Below are 19,627 nucleotides of genomic sequence, written 5' to 3'. Positions count from 1 at the left end.
ATTTACAGTAATTCCTTTCATTCCTTTTAAAGTCTTTTCTTTTTCTTTTCTTTTCTTTTATTACGAAATAATAATACGTAACACGTAATTGCTAACTTATACTAATTTCTGTTTCAAATTGTAACATAAAAGTAAATTAAAAAGTAAATACCGCGAATACTTCTTTAATTGTTTAATATTGCTCGATAAAAAAAATTAATCCTGAAATAAATTTTCAATTTATTTTTCCATTTATATTATTAAAATAACTTAAATATCATTGTATTGCAATATTTTTTTCTGTTACTTTTTAAATTGTTTTACGATCAAGGTGTAAAGAACGATCCAAGTTCGATAATATAAGAATATAATAATATCAATGACGTGCATCCTTCAAGCTCATCCTCCTAGACTTGTAATCAAAGAGACTTGATTTGCAATTAATGACTTCTTCGTTGATGATTCTTGATGATCTTCGACGGTCGGTTCTTTCGGCCTATTAATGAATGTGTCTCGATTCATGACTCAAGATTTACGACCTTCTCTCCACCGTTCTGTTTCATGCAACGCAAGAACAATGTGTCTTTCTGTTTCATTTTTATTGCCACTCGAAAAATATAAAATGAATCGGTCTTTGTACAGTTTATAACTTGATTGCAGCCTTTGATACTTTTACTCGACGAAATAATGTGGAATGTAATTAAAAGTAGAATAATTGAAAATAAATAATGTGAAATTATAACATTACAACATCAAATTAATAATAATATCAAATTACAAAATTTAATAAATTTTTGTACAAGTTATATTTTACTTTTATAACTTGTATAATTATACTTGTTAAATTTTTTAATTATATTATATTATTAAAGTCAACGTATCAAAATATCAATTTTCAATCCTAAATGAACTCAAAATTCAGAGAATATTCAATCTATTGTCTGTTGAAAGACTCGCGAAAATTTTGAAAAAAATTATCGACACACGATATTCGATAATTTGACAAATTTAAAAACGTCGATGAAATTTATACAAATTTCGACAAACGGAATAAGGATTAATTTCCTTCCCTTAAGCATAGTTAACATTTCAGATCCGATCGATCGATAAAAACGGTTCGACCCGAGATGAGAAACATCTCGATTGATCGAGATAGAAAAGAACAACGACGAATAAATTAATCTTGGCTCCGTGGACACGATCTCTTTTCGCGTTGTCACTTCTGTTGTCGGTGTTGGATCTCAAAAGGAGTACGCGCGATCAAATATCTCACGTGTGGCGTGTCAGCCGGTTAGAAAGTTCGCTCGATCCTCGAAAATGTCCCTCATGCATTAATCATTGTCTGGCTCGCGCGATTCTCTAACAACACTGTTCGATTTCAATGAGTGTGCACACACATACCCGGCAACAAGCTAGAATGGAGGACAAGATTGATATATAGGTTTCTGTGCTAGGATCTAGTATATCGTTGGTGATGAATAAATTTCTTCCCTTCCTTTATTTAAAAAAGAAAAAGAAAAAAAAATAGAATTCTTCGATATTGTGGAGGAGATTAAATCAAATTTAATAATTTGAAAAGTAAAGGGAGGAAAAATGGAGAATGATGGTATATTGTTGAGTTATTTAAAGTAAAAATATTAAACGCGAGAAATAGCCCATTTTTTTTTTTGGATTACTGTAAATTTAAATTATTTTATTTCTTTTGAAAGATAAAAATATTATAATTTATATTTAAAATATCGTCGTTAAAGCTTGGCCATTGGAAAAATTTTTGGCAACCAAATGGAGAACGGAATGAACGGTAAAATTCGATCAAACTCGATTTTAAATAACCCAATCACGCGCGGCACGATCTTTATTACAATGGGAAAATATATATACGAGAAGATATAATTTATCTTCGTTGGCGCAATTACCGTATGGTTGTTTAAACGATGAATCGAAATAGCGACGATCGCGATTCAGATGATGGGAATAAAACGTCGGTTACAAAAGAAGCTCGCAGCATTTCCATCCCGAAGCTTTGCCATTCATTCAGAGAGTTATCGCGACGTATCCGTGCCGGAGAAAAGAAACGTGAAAGCAATTAGGGCATCGTCGAGATGAAATCTGCGTGTGAATTGACGGTGCCGCGTTGATGAAGTCGCCTTGCCTCGGGATCGATGCGAATAAAAATTAAGCCGAGAATAAAGTTTGACGTTGACCGGCGAGCTATCTTAATCGCACAATCTCGTTACTTGATTTTAAATCAATTTCGTCCCGGGGATTTTTAATGGAAAATAAAATGAAAATTTTCTTCTTATAAAAGTTTTTATTATATATATATATATATATTTTTTTTTTTTAGATTTATGTGTCTTGTCTTGTTATCTTTATTCGATTATTTCAGTTTGTACCTTACCAAACTACTTTCAAGTATCATTAACTCTTCAAATTTTGATTCTTTTTTTCTTCGTTGTCGTCTCCTTATTGCGAATTTCATTTCTGATACGCGAAAAATATTCATACAAGAGATGTTTTAATTTTAATTTTAATAAGAATTTTTTTTATGATCGATAAAGCATGTCGACGAGTGAATGGTTATATAAAATATGACACGGAATAATTTGTTCCTGGCACTTATCTCGCTGATATACAACGTATGGGAAAAATTGATGCGTTGTAAAATTAAATACGTTAGCATTAAACTTTTTTCAGAAAATTATGAAAATTATTGTGCATCCACGAAGAAATTTTATTTGGCTGAATACAATATTTCTAAATTTATAGCTTCTTTTTTTTTCTTTTCTATCTTACAAGACGTGATTCTATTCTATTGTCGTAGATCGCGAAACGTGCACGATGATTAAAAGATAAAAATTTTTATCAGACTTATTCACAAGTTCTTTTAATTCACCACGAATCAATTCTAATGATTAATTATCAAATCAATTAAGTGAATCTTTGGTCTTTCGACTTAACCTTTGAAATAGAAAGCTAGCAACGTGATGCCAGTGATGCTTTCACTGCACAAATTAGCACGGTAACACTATCAATCAAACTAATGAATTTGTTTGATTATGTTCTTAGCCGCGTGCAAAGACAAATACATATAAATCATTTTACTCTATCTTTTACTTATCCCAAACTTCAATTGTTTATTACTTAAAAAAATAAACTTCGTTTCAGAAAACCTTCAAACCTTCCAAAGATATTCCATGAATATCATATCAACATCTCATCAAAGAAATATATTATAAATTATTTATACACACTTATCCGTTTCATAGAGCAATATAATCATAATGGTCTCGAAAGACAAAAGAATGAATCGGGGGTAAGCTGCGGCACACGGTTGAAATTAAAAGCCTGAAAGGAAGATTTGCTCTGGACACGAAACGAATGTAATTTGCTGTGTCATCGGAGACCATTGCTCTGATCATCGTAGTCGACCAATACGCACGATAAAATTCCAAACGATTGTGTGTAACGTGACTCGCCTAATTGTATAATGTTGCGTGCGAAATCTTTAAAAGTTGCGTACAATGTACAAGTTGTGGAGCGTATTTTATATATTCTTCTTGTAATGTCTTCCTTGAACGGATTTGCGTTTAAACCGTCCGTTATCTTGTAATGCATCACTAATTTGTCACATAAAGTATCTTTTATTAACAATTTCATAATTGATAGATAATAATCTTTTCAAATAAATAATTTTAAATACTAGAAATTACCAATTTTTATTTTGTATATATTACAATGTTCAACTGTAATTTCTAAAACGATTTGAAGTTAATTGCTTGAACCACGATTATGGAAAAATATAATATTCACTTTTATGCGATTGGTTCCCGGGAGTAAAGGCGTATAATTTAAAGAAGCGACTCCATCGCGTGTACGCACGTTCCGTCAACGATCGTCTCGCACGATCCTGCCAACAATTACCGATTTGCTCAATTTTTTCGCGACGTCTAGCACGATTTCCCCAGCCGGATGTTACGTAGTGTAAAACAGTACGGAGTAGTGAAATGATAGGGGTGGTGGAAAATGAAAGGATAGACGGATGTCGCGTCGTGGATGCAACAATTTATTCGACCCCCATCCAACCAGAGCTTGAAATTAACGTGGAAAAATTGGTTCGTAATTTAATTCCCATTAATCAAAAATTCTCTTATTTTATTCTTTATTCGTGAAATCTATATTCTCGAATAGATGTAATTCTTGTCCATAAATTTTTTTAAGATTTTTTATTTGCTTAATGTCGCACGTGTCGATGATTTGCGTTTGTGTTACTGATTATTATTCGTGTCATTTTCAGGGCAAAAAGCGTAATATGAAATATCACGTAAATATGGGACGAAAGAGAGTGGTTATTTTAAGTAAAGTTTGCACAACAGTTTACACGTATAAATATTCATTTTCGATGAAACTTACTTCGATGAAACTAATTGCAAGTTTAGTTGTAAAAAGATGATCAACTTGTGCGTCTACAGATTCAGCAAGAATTATCTCTATAATTAACGACCGATAAACGTTTTCGAAAAATATAATAATAAATCAGTATTATATTCACTCTTCAATATATTCAATTACGAGTTCAAATACAAATTACAAATCGGACATTTACAATCCAATGTCCATTTTGTTGAGGAAATATATATCCTTACGTTGGTTAAGATACGCTAAATCACGAATAATAATAAAAACTAACGATTCGACGAGTTGACTTATAATTTTTAGAATTCTCTTTTAACAATGATTTAACAATTTTGAACGAGGTATAATTTATCGATTTTTTCCTTCAAATAACCTTTTACCAGGTAACACATTAAATACACGTAAGAGATAATCGAAAATATATTAATTAAAAATTTCCAATTTATTTTATTTAGATACCAAATTCAACGCGCAACGATTTCCTTCTTCTAATTTCTTCTATTCCAATTTTCTCTGAACGTTAATTTCCAAGACACGGAAGGAAATTATATAACACAAACGCTGTGTCATCGTTTACGACGAGCCAACGGCAAAACTTCTGAGGATCCTTCCACATTTACTTCCGGAAACCATCCCACTCTTCCGGGCGACTTTCTCGAGACGGGGCGTCGCCGCAGCTTCCACCGTGTCCCCCTCCTCTCCCTCCCCCTCCCACCGCGACATTTTTTCGAACCTCGAAGCGGCAGACGGGGAAAAAGTCTAACGTTGCTCGAACCCGTTTGCCCTAGATGCCCGCTCGCCACTCGCGCGCGTGCACGCACGCAGACACGCGTTATGAACGGAGGAACAAGGTGCGTTGGTCACTGGGGCGTTGACCTGGCTGGACCAAAGGAGCACGAGCGGAATCTCGCCTCTGCCTCCGGAGGATGGGCGGCCAAGGAGCCTCCGTTTTTTCCAATTCCTCCTCCTCCCTCTCCTGTTGTCCTCTCGCGTTCCAAGCTTTCGAGTATCCCTTTCTGGGACACTTTACAGCAAGGTGATTACACACAAGGAGAATCGTTGGAAGGAACGAAAGTGGAGAATATTTTCGTGATATTCCTTTAAAGAGTTTTCATCTTATGTTTAAGCTTTCAAGTTTTCAAATATAGTTGAATTTCGAATATTTCGAATAATCGATCGAAAAAAAGGAGTTCGTATGAACGATTTCCCTGTATATATAAATTCTCTTCCCCGATAAAAGAAAGGAAAAAACGTGGCGAGCAAACAAACATCTCCTCGACGAGAGAAGGAGGCATCTTCTTTCCCCCGAAAGAGAGTAGGTAGAATCGCATCGCGTGTTCGCCTCGTATCGAGATAGGCTCGTGCGCTCGCCTTTATAGATCATAATTTCCTTCTCCATGATTCGCGGGGGAAAAAAAGAAGGCGGCTCGAAAATAATCCGGTTGGCGTGTCGTTTCACGCGGTTCGACCCTTCTTCTTCTTCTTCTTCTTCCTCCTCCTCTTCTTCGCGTGGAAAAAAAGAAGAAGAAGAAGAAAATCACGTCTTCGGCCCATTCGTCGTTGACCCAATTCAACACGGACAATTTCGAGTCGCACAATCGGCTACTTAATGAACTTTTAAAAGCCGTCTATTATCGTTCCACTATAATCAGGCATCGGTTCCGTACGCTTAACGCTTTTTCGATTCTCGGCCGAGGTAGTAATTACGTCATATGGATTCGACCGGATAACGATTATAATAACTTTGCTCGACTAACGTTACGAAGGAAGGTTGAAAGCTGTTGCCCCCTCCCCTCCTCGATCTCGTCTCCCGAGGTCAGCCGTGAATCGAAAACTTTTTTAAACAGGGAGCCCCCTCTTTGAAGGGAAGAAAGGAAAATGCGAGGAACGAGAGGTGGTAAAAAGGGAGTCCTCGTTTCGTTTATCTCCCTTTTACCTTTTTGTTCCAACGTTCCGTTCAACTTCGCAACTTCGTCCCCGATCCAACTTCCTCCGCGAAAATTGTTCTTATCGATTAATTAAAAGGTTAACGAGTCGATGCAAGCTTTTATTATTATTTTTTTTTTTTTTTTTTAATCGACGATTGCTCCAGTCTTCTATCGTTTTATTCCTCTTTAAAGATATTTCTTCCTTTTTTTTTTTTTTTCTTGTACTTTTTCAGTCTTCACGAAAGTACACTCGAAAACGGTGTACAATAAAAATATTCACGGTAAACTTTTGAAAGGGCGCTCGAGTATGTATCAATTATAAAATTAATTGAATTTTTTCTTAAAAATTATTATCTTCGTTTTTATTAAATTAGAATGTATCAAAGAATACCAAAACTTCATCCCTTCTATGGAGAAAAAAAAGAAATTTACAATTAATACTCCACATACAAGTACAAGTTTTCATTGGAGAGTTTATTGAATTTCACATAGTGTCGCATGGTTCATTTTCACGAGTTATTATTATGTTTTCGTATAAATCTTTCGTTTCATTACATTGGCGAGAAATATACACACATATACACGCCGCTCATTCTCTTTCCACTCTGTACGATTATTCACGCGGGATTACGTTATGAAAGATCGATGGAACACCGAGCTCTTTGATGCGTCAGCCGTGGCCGTTTTGTGCGAAGCGAGAACCGACGCGATTGTTGAATTTGTCAAGAGATTATTACCGATTTAACTTCGCATCCTGTGTATTCTTCTATTCGTGAACGATGATTATTGCCTGCCTATTATATGCCCGCTAACGATAATTCGTTTTCTAACACCATCAAACCGTATTCCATCGTGTTAATTCACCGACAATTGAGCGATTTCCAAGTGTTTATCGATCTTATGACTAATCGTTCGATCGTATTCGAATACGTTCTCGAACGAAAGCGAGAGTAATTGCATTGTTAAATCGTTGTATTTGATGAACTTTGGGATCGTAAAGATACGTGACTCATAATTTTGCTCACATTAACGTCACGTTTAATCTAATAAAAGGTAAGAGACATTTTAGAAGAGAACATAATCCGTCGTTCGTGATAAGAAATCATTTCTTATCCTTTACAAAAACTGATAATTTAATTTCTATCTTATATTTCATTTAAACAAACTTCACGTACGTATCATTACATATACACACACATTACCATTTCAAAAGATTTTCATGTATCGATATTCTCTGTCAAGTTTTAGTTGGACACGTCCGTTCCCACAAGCGCGAAATTCGTTTTGGAAAAAGAAAAGAGGGATGCCCTGTATCCGCGATCCAGTTCGTCCACCCGTCGAAAGTGAACACGTAGTACACTATACGTAATCCACGAGTGATTTATCTCGTGGAACGGTCAGCTGGATATTGTCACGACCTCCGCGGCCCAGAAACAAGCGCGAAGAAAGCGAGCCAACCCGTTTTTGCGGGGCCTCGACCCGCGCGAAAACCTGCGAGCTGTAATTTACACGGCCGTAAAACGCGATAATGCGGACCGTGATATCTTTGTCCACCGATGCTCTCCGCTGTTGGCCACCGTTCAACACCCGTCCCTTTATTAACGAGCAACTGTTATCCGGGCCCTTGACGAAAGTGGAAAAGTTTCTGTGGACAATTTTCAACGGAACAGAAAGAGGATGGCGTTCTTCGTGGATGGCGTTGAACGAAAATTTGACAATTGATGACGCCTTGGAACGAGAGATGAAGTTATTTTTAATTTGCGTGTGTAATTATAATAAGCGATATAATAATTTGTGAAACTTGAATATTTGTAAGAATAAATATTTATGTAAATATTGTTAGAATATATTTAATAAAAGAACAATAAATTGTGTTGTATAGATATACGTTGTACTTTTTTTTTTTTTTATTACACCTACCTCACTAGATGTATTTTATATGTATATATAAATTCAATAATTTTTAATGATATTAAGAAATGTTTCAGATAAAATATTTCGAGAAATATATATTCTGATGTTATTAATTTTTTTATACGTTGACTTGTGGAGGATTTATAAAAGATTATGAGTCAATTTTTTGAATAGAAGCATACGTTTTATAATGGTCCAATAGATCTCGCTGTTCTTTATAAAAAAGTATTAAAGCTTATATGGCAAATAATTTGTAGTTTAAAAAACGATTAAATTTGAAATAATATTTCTTAAACAAATGCTATAATAAGCTTAGTACTTTTTTTAAAAAGAATATTGAGTTTCATCTATTAGTGTTATAACACTACTGTCCTAAAAAAATAAAACTAACATCCATATGTTTATTTGTAAAAAAAATTCATAACATCAGAATATTCTTTTTATGAAATCGTACAACTTTAATTCAAAACATTTTTTAATATTATGAAAAATTAATGAGATATTAAGATAATAATATTACATAGCCCATCCTACATATCCTTCTTCAATCCCTTAGAATTAAGTAAATTGTTAAAAAATGATTAAATCTTGAAAATATGGCTGATTTAAGAGGTAAGTATAAGAGGTAAGTATGAAAGGTAAGTATAAAAGGTGAGTATAAAAAAAAGTATCATACTTTTTTATACATAAAAGCATCTATAAAAGTGAATGTTAGTATTTAAAAAGAATTGGACGTCATTTAATACAGTTTAATATAGTTAATGTCACTTACCATTCTATATAAAAAAGTACTAAGTCATATATATCAAAAAACTTATAGTTTAGGAAATAAACAAATTTAACTAAATAATAACTTCTAAATTAATGGTTTTTTAATATAAATGGTTTAGTACTTTTCTATAGGAAATTCTATGACACATTCATTGGTGCATGAAAAAGTATATGATACCATTAAAATAAATAAAATTGTGCTTGAGAAGTTTTTTATTGGTCAACCTACGAAAAAAACGAGAGCACCAGAATATAGCCCTTTTCAAACCATTCAACTTTTATTTGAAACATTTTTTAATATCTTGAATAATAAGCGAGATATATAAAAAACAAAGTTAACACCGAAATTCATCGATCGAAGAAAAATTTTTGTCCAAAAATTCGACTTTGTATTAGGAGAACATGATATGATAGGAGGTCGATCGAAAAATTTTTCTAAGAAATGACGTCAAATTCTCGGAATCTCTAAAATTCTTGGAAGTGACGTCAAATTCTCAGAACCTCTGAAATTCCTGGAACTGACGTCAAATTCTCGGAAATTTCCAAATGTTCGAATAAATGAAACTTTTGTCCAAAAATTCGACTTTGTATTAGGAGAACATGATATGATAGGAGGTCGATCGAAAAATTTTTCCAAGAAATGACGTCAAATTCTCGGAATCTTTGAAATTCTTGGAAATGACGTCAAATTCTCGGAATTTCTAAAATTCTTGGAAATGATGTCAAATTCTCAGAATTTCTGAAATTCATGGAACTGACGTCAAATTCTCAGAAATTTCCAAATGTTCGAATAAATGAAACTTTTGTCCAAAAATTCGACTTTGTATTAGGAGAACATGATATGACAGGAGGTCGATCGAAAAATTTTTCCGAGAAATGACGTCAAATTCTCGGAATCTCTGAAATTCTTGGAAATGACGTCAAATTCGCGGAATTTTTAAAATTCTTGGAACGGAGGACAAATTCTTAGAATTTTTAAAGTTCTTGGAAGTGACGTCAAATTCTTGGAAATTTTCGAGTGTTCGAACGATACATCGAAACTCTTGGCTAAAAATTCGACTTTGTATTAGGAGAACATAACTTAAAAGGAGTTTTTTCGCATTTATCACATATCTATCGTTCTCCTACTTAATTCTTTACCATTTTTTTTACTGTTGCCGTTTCTTTGAAGCTTTAAAACATTTTTTTTTACAATTTATATAAATTTAGATGTTTTCTCTTTGAATACTTATGTTTTACAACGAATGCTGTCATTTCTAGTGCGTTTTTTATCATTTTTTTAATTTTTAAAAAACTCAAAGGGTGTATTTCTTTTATTTGGAATATTTCCATCGTTTTTGATGATTTTTTGCATCATTTTTTATATCGAGTGACCGAATAACATTATCTGATGTATCTCGCTTATTCTTGGAAATATTAAAAAATGTTTCGAATAAAAGTTGCGTGGTTTCCAATGGGGTATATCCCATTGCTATTAATTTTTTTATACATAAAAGGGTTAAGGATTTGTAAAGGTAAATGTTGTTTCTTCAAATGGAACTACACATTTTTTTCACATTAGCTGATACCTCTTGGCATTCTCTATAAAAAAGTACTGAACCATACATAGCGAAAAACTTATGGTTTAAAAAATGAACAAATTTATTTAAATATCTTTTAAACTAATGGTTTTTTGCTATAAGTGGCTTAGTACTTTTCTATGGGAAATTCCATGATACATCTATTGGTGCTTTAAAAAGAGTATGATAATATATAAAAAAATAAAGTTAAGCTCGAAAAGTTTTTTATTGGTCAACCTACGAAAAAAATGGGAGCACCAGAATATAGCCCTTTTGACACCATTCAACTTTTATTAGAAACATTTTTCAATATCTTGAATAATAAGCGAGATATTTAAAAAACAAGGTTAGCACCGAAATTCCTCGATCGTAGAAAAATTTTTGTCCAAAAATTCGACTTTGTATTAGGAGAACATGATATGATAGGAGGTCGATCGAAAAATTTTTCCAAGAAATGACGTCAAATTCTCGGAATCTCTAAAATTCTTGGAAGTGACGTCAAATTCGCGGAATTTTTAAAATTCTTGGAACAGAGGACAAATTCTTAGAATTTTTAATGTTCTTGGAAGTGACGTCAAATTCTTGGAAATTTTCGAGTGTTCGAACGATACATCGAAACATTTGGCTAAAAATTCGACTTTGTATTAGGAGAACATAACTTAAAAGGAGTTTTTTCGCATTTATCACATATCTATCGTTCTCCTACTTAATTCTTTACCATTTTTTTTACTGTTGCCGTTTCTTTGAAGCTTTAAAACATTTTTTTTTACAATTTATATAAATTTAGATGTTTTCTCTTTGAATACTTATGTTTTACAACGAATGCTGTCATTTCTAGTGCGTTTTTTATCATTTTTTTAATTTTTAAAAAACTCAAAGGGTGTATTTCTTTTATTTGGAATATTTCCATCGTTTTTGATGATTTTTTGCATCATTTTTTATATCGAGTGACCGAATAACATTATCTGATGTATCTCGCTTATTCTTGGAAATATTAAAAAATGTTTCGAATAAAAGTTGCGTGGTTTCCAATGGGGTATATCCCATTGCTATTAATTTTTTTATACATAAAAGGGTTAAGGATTTGTAAAGGTAAATGTTGTTTCTTCAAATGGAACTACACATTTTTTTCACATTAGCTGATACCTCTTGGCATTCTCTATAAAAAAGTACTGAACCATACATAGCGAAAAACTTATGGTTTAAAAAATGAACAAATTTATTTAAATATCTTTTAAACTAATGGTTTTTTGCTATAAGTGGCTTAGTACTTTTCTATGGGAAATTCCATGATACATCTATTGGTGCTTTAAAAAGAGTATGATAATATATAAAAAAATAAAGTTAAGCTCGAAAAGTTTTTTATTGGTCAACCTACGAAAAAAATGGGAGCACCAGAATATAACCCTTTTGACACCATTCAACTTTTATTCGAAACATTTTTCAATATCTTGAATAATAAGCGAGATATTTAAAAAACAAGGTTAGCACCGAAATTCCTCGATCGTAGAAAAATTTTTGTCCAAAAATTCGACTTTGTATTAGGAGAACATGATATGATAGGAGGTCGATCGAAAAATTTTTCCAAGAAATGACGTCAAATTCTCGGAATCTCTAAAATTCTTGGAAATGACGTTATATTCTCCGAATTTCCGATATTCTTGGAACTGGCGTCAAATTCTCGGAAATTTTCAAATTTTCGAATGAATGAAACTTTTATCCAAAGATTCGATTTTGTATTAGGAGAACATGATATGATAGGAGGTCGATCGAAAAATTTTTCCAAGAAATGACGTCAGATTCTCGGAATCTCTGAAATTCTTGGAACTGACGTCAAATTTTCGATGGAATGAAACTTTTGTTCAATAATTCGAATTTGTATTAGGAGAACATGATCTGATAGGAGGTCGATCGAGAAATTTTTCCAAGAAATCACGTCATATTCTCGGAATCTCTAAAATTCTTGAAACTGATGGTAAATTCTTAGAAATTGTCACGTAGTCGAGGAATAGATCGAATCTTTATATCAAAAATTTTCTTTTTTATTAGGAGAATATAATTTAAAAGGAGTTTTTACATATTTATCATATACTTACCGTTTTGGTACTTATTTTTTTTATTTTTTTTCTTATTGTTACCTTTTTCTTTAGAGTCTCATTGCTTTTTTTTCCGTTTCCGTGCATGTAGATGTTTTCTCCTCGCATACTTATTTTCTGTGGTGCTGCCTGTTATTTTTTGTAGCGTTTTTAATAATTTTTTAAATTTTTGATTAATTAAAGATTATACTGAGCACATTATTTTTATTATTTATAATATCTTATGTGGTTTTATTAGGAAATGGGTTGTGGAATGATTCAATAAAAGTAAACAATATACAGTGAAAAATAATATATATTTATTAAATAAAATTGATACAAAATATGTTGTACAAATTCCAATGATATTCAATTCACACACAAATTTACAATATATAAATCTTTACATATATACTTATATCTATCACTACCGCGTCAATTCTCGATCGCATTCTCGATCCTCTCTATCCATGCCGCTTATCAATCATCCCACCGTTTCACCAATCGTTCTCCTCGTATATCCAACCAGTGTACTCCAAATCTCTCTCACGTAACGCGTATCCCCATAACTCGGCCGCGTAACAAGCCCGTCCTGTATTAAACACACGCGTTCCATCCTTGCGTCTCTAGATCTTCCTTATACTCACTTCGAGTCTCGAGTCCCTCGTAACGGCGTTGGATCTCGTCATCCTCGGGATCACGAAGTCGTCGTCCAGGGGACGTAGTGATCCGCGTGATCTATCGTTCCTTCGAGCTCGAATCGATGCTGCAAGTTGGACGATCGCCGGTCTTTGAAATTGAGAACGGAATGGAATATCGGTTGGAGGGAGAAGGACGGCGGATAACGCAGCCTTCACGAAACGAATACGATATCGTTGGAACGAGATTCTGATCGGCGTGGATCCACCGCTCCTCGATCGCGAAACCGCAACCAGGCCTGGGCTCCAGGAATGGGGCTCACGTGGATGCTGTGTGCCCTAATGGCCGAGTAGAATCGAATACGCCTCGTTTTGCTTTTTCCTCTCTTCTTTGCTCAAGCGCGCGAGATTTCTTTTTCTTCGTTCTCGTCCCACTCGGCCTGCTGCTCGCCGTATCGATCCGAGATCGTTTCGCGATTGCGCTCCAACGATAAAGCGGGGAGGGAATTGGCTTTGTGTATTTACGATTTCACAGTGGAATGTCTTCGTTTGAGGGACGAGGAGGGAGGGTATGAGATTGGGTATGGGAGGAGGTCGTGTACTTTTCTTTTTTTCTGCTTTCGAGGAAAGCGGTTGTACGATTTGTTTCTCGAACAAGAACGATTTTTCTTGTTTTTTTTTTAAAATCATGGCGAGGAACGATGGAGGAAGGATTGGAGGAGACAAATTGATGAATTCTCTGGAAAAAAGGAATCGTGTTCAAAATGAATAACAAAGTTTTTTATTATTTAAAATATATTTGGAAAATTAAAACTAAAAGTTACATATACATGTGTGATAAAACACTCAAAATCTAACAAAAAAATCAAATACAAAATGTATATTTTGAAATTAAAACACGCGAAGAATTAAATAAATGTACACTGTGTATCTTGAGCTTCGCGTTTCACGTGTTCAAGCAAGTTTTAAAATTAATAATTGTTATTCTATCGATTTTACGAGCGTAACAGTTTTATCTCACCGACAGAGTATATCTAGTAGAGGATTTTATCGATCCGCTTTAACGACTGAGAAGGTTCGATCTTCGCCAATCGGTTAATCGGTTAATGGGAATGAAACAGATACACGTCACGATCCCGTTATGTTCTTCTTTCTCTCTTCTCTCTCTCTCTCTCTCTCTCTCTCTCTCTCTCTCTCTCTCTCTCTCTCTCTCTAATCTTTTTCCTCTCGTTTTTCCACGCGCGTGTCACTGTTTTGTAATAGGATTCGATTTTTATGGTTTATATAAATCGAGCATATTTACGATTTACTTCACGACTTTTTACGAGGAGCACGTGTGAGCCTTCGACTCGGTTTAGAAGGAAAGAGGAAAAAGAAAAAGAGGGAAAAAATTGTTTGAGACGATGATCCTTTTAAATGCACCTCCGCCAATATATCATTTACGAGACGAATAACGATGATTATGAATGACACCTACGAGCGACGTCACGTAATTACGTACATTACGTAATATAGAAAGATCGTAAAGTAATAAGTTCGTAATTTATTGGATGATCGAGCCGCTTATACATGCAAATAACATGTTATCGTAAAGTGTCGAACGAATTGTCCGTGGTTCGTTAAGGGATAACACGTTAAAAAGATGATAATCGTGCATCTTCGTTCCATTTGATTTTTCCCTCGTGAAGGAAATCTATCTGTCCATTTTCCATCCATTTGTCCATTCAATGTTGAATCTTTCTGAAATTGTTCGAATAAATATTATAGTACGATGAAATATGTTTAAATAAACGAATGCTTCGAAATTGAAGCATCTGATAAAAAGAAAGATGACAGAAATGGTACGTACCTAATTCGAATAGAATCGGGTGAAAAAGAAGGTTGGAACGACGAGTTGGAGGAGGAAAAATCGGCTCGATTCGTGGCTGCATTTGAAGCGACTCTCGCAATTCGACGTCTAAGACGTGATTGTAATAACAAATCTCGACTCGGCCACGCCTATTTACCATTATCATTCGCGGGTAAATGGATAAGAAGCGAAATGGCAATGGTCGACGAGCCCGGTCGTCCGAACGGTCAAATGATTGCGATCGTAACGTTTCGATCCAGCGGCACGCAATTGGCAACGTGATTTTCTGGTAATCGGTGCTCGCATTTATTCCCGTGGCTTTTCCTTGCTTAAATTGTTTCCTGCTCCCTCGTCCACCGGTCTTCAGCTTCCACGATCTATGGCAAGCAACACGTTTACGTTGAATCAAATTCGAAGGAAAGATGTAAAAATGATTCAAATATTGGAAATATTTAAAGAGGGATTTATCGTTTCTGTGAAAAATTCTACTATATCGTATCACGATATTGGAAATTAATATCTTTTAACTCGCTCTTTTCTATATAATTCAGACATATTGGTGACAATTTTCACACAATTACAGAATAACCCATCTCAGGATCAAAAATCTAATCTACTTTGTAATTAATTTCTTCTCTTCACGATTCTCGACGAATTCTTTCGTAAGGCAAAGCGATCTCGAGATTCCTCATCTCTTGAAACCTTCAAACACGTTTCCAATAATCGTCCAATGATCGCATAAAAATTCTTGCTACGACATCAAAACGGCTCTCTCGTCAAAGTAAATAATTCTCGATCACTCCCCCCCCCCCCTCCCCCATACTCCCTAATAACGTTTCAACTCGTTTATCCCATTATATGGACGCGCGCGAGACGAGTGACAAATAGGTCCATCCGAGGGAGCGATTTTTCGCGTTTTTCGGGGGGAAAAATAAGACGCGAGGGCAGGGACGGAAAGCCGGCAGAAAACGCTCGCGGAGAAAATCGAGCGGAGATAAGCGGATACAGGTGAAGGCAGAGGGGAGGGGGAGGGGGAGGAGAAGGGGGCTTTGCGCCATTTGTACAGCAATATATTATCCGAGCCAGTATTACGTCGTATCGTGCAGGTTGGATGGCCTTTACCATCAGGGACATTGTGCGGCTTCCATACGTGGCCACATATTGTGCGACACGGCCTCCGCTATCTGCATCCGGCAGAGACACCCTTACAAGAGACGTGAAAATATGCTCAAAGATTTCTCCGGGGAACGTCAATGCACGCCCCGTCCCACACCCGAAAGACGTATCCACCATTATCGAGCAATCCTCCTCTAATCTGAAAAACGTATCTCTTTCGCCTCTCGTTCGACGATCGTGTTTCGTCACACGCGAAATATACAGGGTGTTGAAATATATACGCGGGAATAACGCCCAAGAGAAATCGATATTTAAACGAATACGTATGTATCTAATCTAATCTGGATCCAAGATGAATATCTCTTGATTCGTGGGTAAGGTTTCTAAGATGAAACGTATCTTTAAGAAGAATTGGAATTAAATCAAATTATTACTTTGTAATTTTCCGATTCAAAATTCCATCAAAGAATTTACGTAATTGCGTAAATTTAATAGTTTAAATTCTAGAATTTAAGCATCTTTCTTTCGTTACACCGTGTACGTAAAATATTGCAACAAGGCAAAAAAAGCATTGAAATGAATTACACTCGTCGACAAAAATATCGTATCGCGAACCAATTTGTAATAATCACGTCGGAAAATATTGTTGCCACAGAGTTCGAATCACCATAAATCGCAACGACCATCGTCCAACCAATCGTATTATATTACCGAGCAAAGGTGTTGCAAATTTCGTTCTCTATCTTTTTTTTTATTCTTTTCCTTTTCTTTTCTTCTTCTTCTTCTTCTTCTTTCTTTTTTTTTCATTTTTTCCCTCCCAGTTACAATGAATTTTACACGGTCGTATATCTCGTTTATAGATCGCGGTCTATTTTTACACAGGTAACACATTGTAAATCAGCGAGAAACAAGCGTCGTTCCACTTTCATAGAAGCGTTTCGAACGAGCGTCGCGCTCGTTCTCCTCGAAATTCCCTCGCTTACGTCACGATATATCGAGCAACGTTCTTGTAACACGGCCGACGTATCTCCCCTTGTATCCTGACACGGGGAATGCGTCGAACGAGTTCGTTAACCATTCTCCTTTTTGCTCGTTCCCCTTCCCTGTCCCCCTCCCCCCTCCCTCCTCTCCACAACCGCCTTTTTCTCCCCCATTGGACATGGATCCACTGCTGTTTTCGGCAGTGATCTCATAATTACGCACGTGGGTGGCTTTCTCGCGAGTGATCCTTGTTTCTCGTGATGCTTGTACAACGTTTTCGATTGGAAGTTCTCCTTCCAAGAGATTTAATCGAAGATTTCAGGAGGCGTGGTGGGCAAATTGTACAAAAATATGGATGGATATTGTTCGATATTTTTGTATGAATACTTTTTTCCTCGTCGCGAAATTTTAGTTAGGATTATTTAGTTTGGTACAATCAGGATAATACTCTTCTGTATTGTAAAATTGTTAAATTCATTATTACTTACGTCATCGCAAATTTTACGTAACATTACTTATTTCTAGACAATTAGAGCCTGTCTTTGCACATTTATTTAGGCTTTTTTTACAATTTTATCTTGTTATCAGATCGCATAAGAAATGAATTATCAATTGTTTAAAAGCTAAAAGTTTAAAAGAAGGAGAGAAACGAAGAGAAGTAAGAGAAAGATTATAGGAAGCGGGATCAGATCTCGAGTCCAAGCTGGACAGGTGTGCGTAAAGCGCGGAGAGAGGAAGAGGAAAAAAGAGGTGATCCGTCTTGGTATGTTGGAGGGACCAGCCTCCTTTGGAGGAGCTGCGATTCCAAGGTCCGCTGTTGCCAGTTCCTATTCATCTGACCCGAATATTTTCACTCGTTAAATCCTGATATCGATATCCTCGGGATAAGAACACAACATCTTCAATTATTCCTCCCAGTAGTTCGATCTCCTCCCAGTAGTAAAAAAAGGGATCGAATCGATTTCATAATTCGACGTTCATAGACGTTCCAACAAAATATTAATTTAAGAAAAGAGGATAACACGAATATTAATTAAAAATCTCGATTAATTTGTGGTAAATCTCTCCACGATCAAACGTTCAAAATAGGTAGGAAAAAGAGGAAAGAGTTAAAGGAATAAATAAAGAAATTTGTATGGAAATGTTAAAACGCATAAAACCGAAACTTCTGAATGAACTCTAAATTTTCGATAATAAAGATTATATAAAGAAAGAAAGAAAAAAAAAAAATATATATAAAAGGCTGTTAGAACACCGTAATTGGAAGCAACAATAGTTTTCCTTTCAGAAGAGGTACAATATTTCTTGAAAATTGGTACTTATGACGTAATCGTTGGCAATGGACGCGTAATTCACAACCGATTACAGTTCAGTTATTCCACCATAAATCCGCGGTTGAGGCGGTTACCTCCTATTCGTTTGTTGGTTTTTGCGCGAATATTAGTCGCGGCATATAACATGAGGTAATAGAACAACGTGTGCTCTAAAGCAAGTTTATTGCAAGTTTAAATTATATACCGTTGCTAACCGTTTCTCAGCAAAACATTCCTTCTTAATGAGCGTCTTATTTCACGTTCGCCGTTGCTCATATTTGGGTTAACGTATGGAGGAATGTCTCCCTGTATACGCGATCCTGTCACAGGATGCCGACATTTTTTTTTTTTTTACTCTGCGTTATTCATAAAAATATCGATTATTAACGATCTCTCTTGACGGAGGGATATAAAAATCGCGATTTTAATTGCGTTACGTTATGGTAAATTAATCGATCGAAAATGATTATCGAAGAAGAAAATTAATTAATTCGATTGGAAACTCGAATTCGTATACTCATTTCATTTCATATTCTAGGAAAATTGGAGAACTTTGAGATTATTTATCTGTTTTATAATTTCAATTCCGTGGATATTCTTCACTGGTTTCTTAGATTTTCCGAGATATCGAAGATTTTCAAAGGTGATTATATCAAATGGTTATCCGTCTAGATCGCTTGATTCTTGAAGATTATGCCAATATCTTGTAACGTTTCATTTTCAAACGCATTTGTTCGAACAATAAGACAAGATCGATCGAGCATTACGAGTTTTCCAATACGCGTATACAATAATTCATTCTGCCTCAATAATTGAAATCTACAATATTTCAATCAGCAATAGTTCTTTTTTTATTATTATATTAATATATAACATAACTCAGCTTCAAATTTACATTCTCGCTTGATAAATATTTAATATTCCTCGATCGGAAAATAAAAAAAAAAGTTCAATCAAGTTTCATATCGCTTTAACCAATCTTTCCTCTCGAATAATAATTTCGACCAAAACAAAAGTACAAGACTGACAACAAGACTTGATTAGAGAAAACGTTATCGCCACGTTTATTGCGCCACTTTTTCTTTCCC

At 34.9% G+C, this 19,627-nt stretch overlaps 2 protein-coding genes across 10 annotated transcripts in view; one reads left to right on the top strand and one right to left on the bottom strand.

Moving 5' to 3' along the window:
- LOC122720392 (transcription factor AP-2-epsilon) overlaps positions 1-19,627 on the top strand; it is a 236,919-nt gene that overhangs the window by 123,821 nt on the left and 93,471 nt on the right. Inside the window, exon 8 of one of the 7 annotated variants that reach the window (XR_006347761.1) lies at positions 7,566-8,080. The exons of the other annotated variants lie outside the window; for them this stretch is intronic. The gene's annotated coding sequence lies outside the window, so the exon portion shown is untranslated. Of the gene's footprint in view, positions 1-7,565; positions 8,081-19,627 lie in introns of those variants that run through there. 7 annotated transcript variants of the gene reach the window in all.
- The window catches only part of LOC122720393 (KH domain-containing, RNA-binding, signal transduction-associated protein 2-like), a 106,511-nt gene continuing 101,309 nt past the window's right edge, over positions 14,426-19,627 (bottom strand). For 2 of the 3 annotated variants that reach the window (XM_043947090.1, XM_043947091.1), the window contains 2 exons: positions 15,130-15,506; positions 14,426-15,020 (listed from right to left, as the gene is read on the bottom strand). The gene's annotated coding sequence lies outside the window, so the exon portion shown is untranslated. The remainder of the gene's footprint in view (positions 15,021-15,129; positions 15,507-19,627) is intronic. The other variant, XM_043947093.1, reaches the window with a different exon arrangement.

The sequence above is a fragment of the Apis laboriosa genome, unplaced genomic scaffold (assembly GCF_014066325.1).
Source record: "Apis laboriosa isolate Shangri-la unplaced genomic scaffold, ASM1406632v1 scaffold12_cov154, whole genome shotgun sequence".
NCBI classification, from domain to species: Eukaryota; Metazoa; Arthropoda; class Insecta; order Hymenoptera; family Apidae; genus Apis; species Apis laboriosa.
The sequence above is the reverse complement of the archived record's forward strand: the minus strand, read 5'-3'. Positions and strand labels throughout refer to the sequence as shown.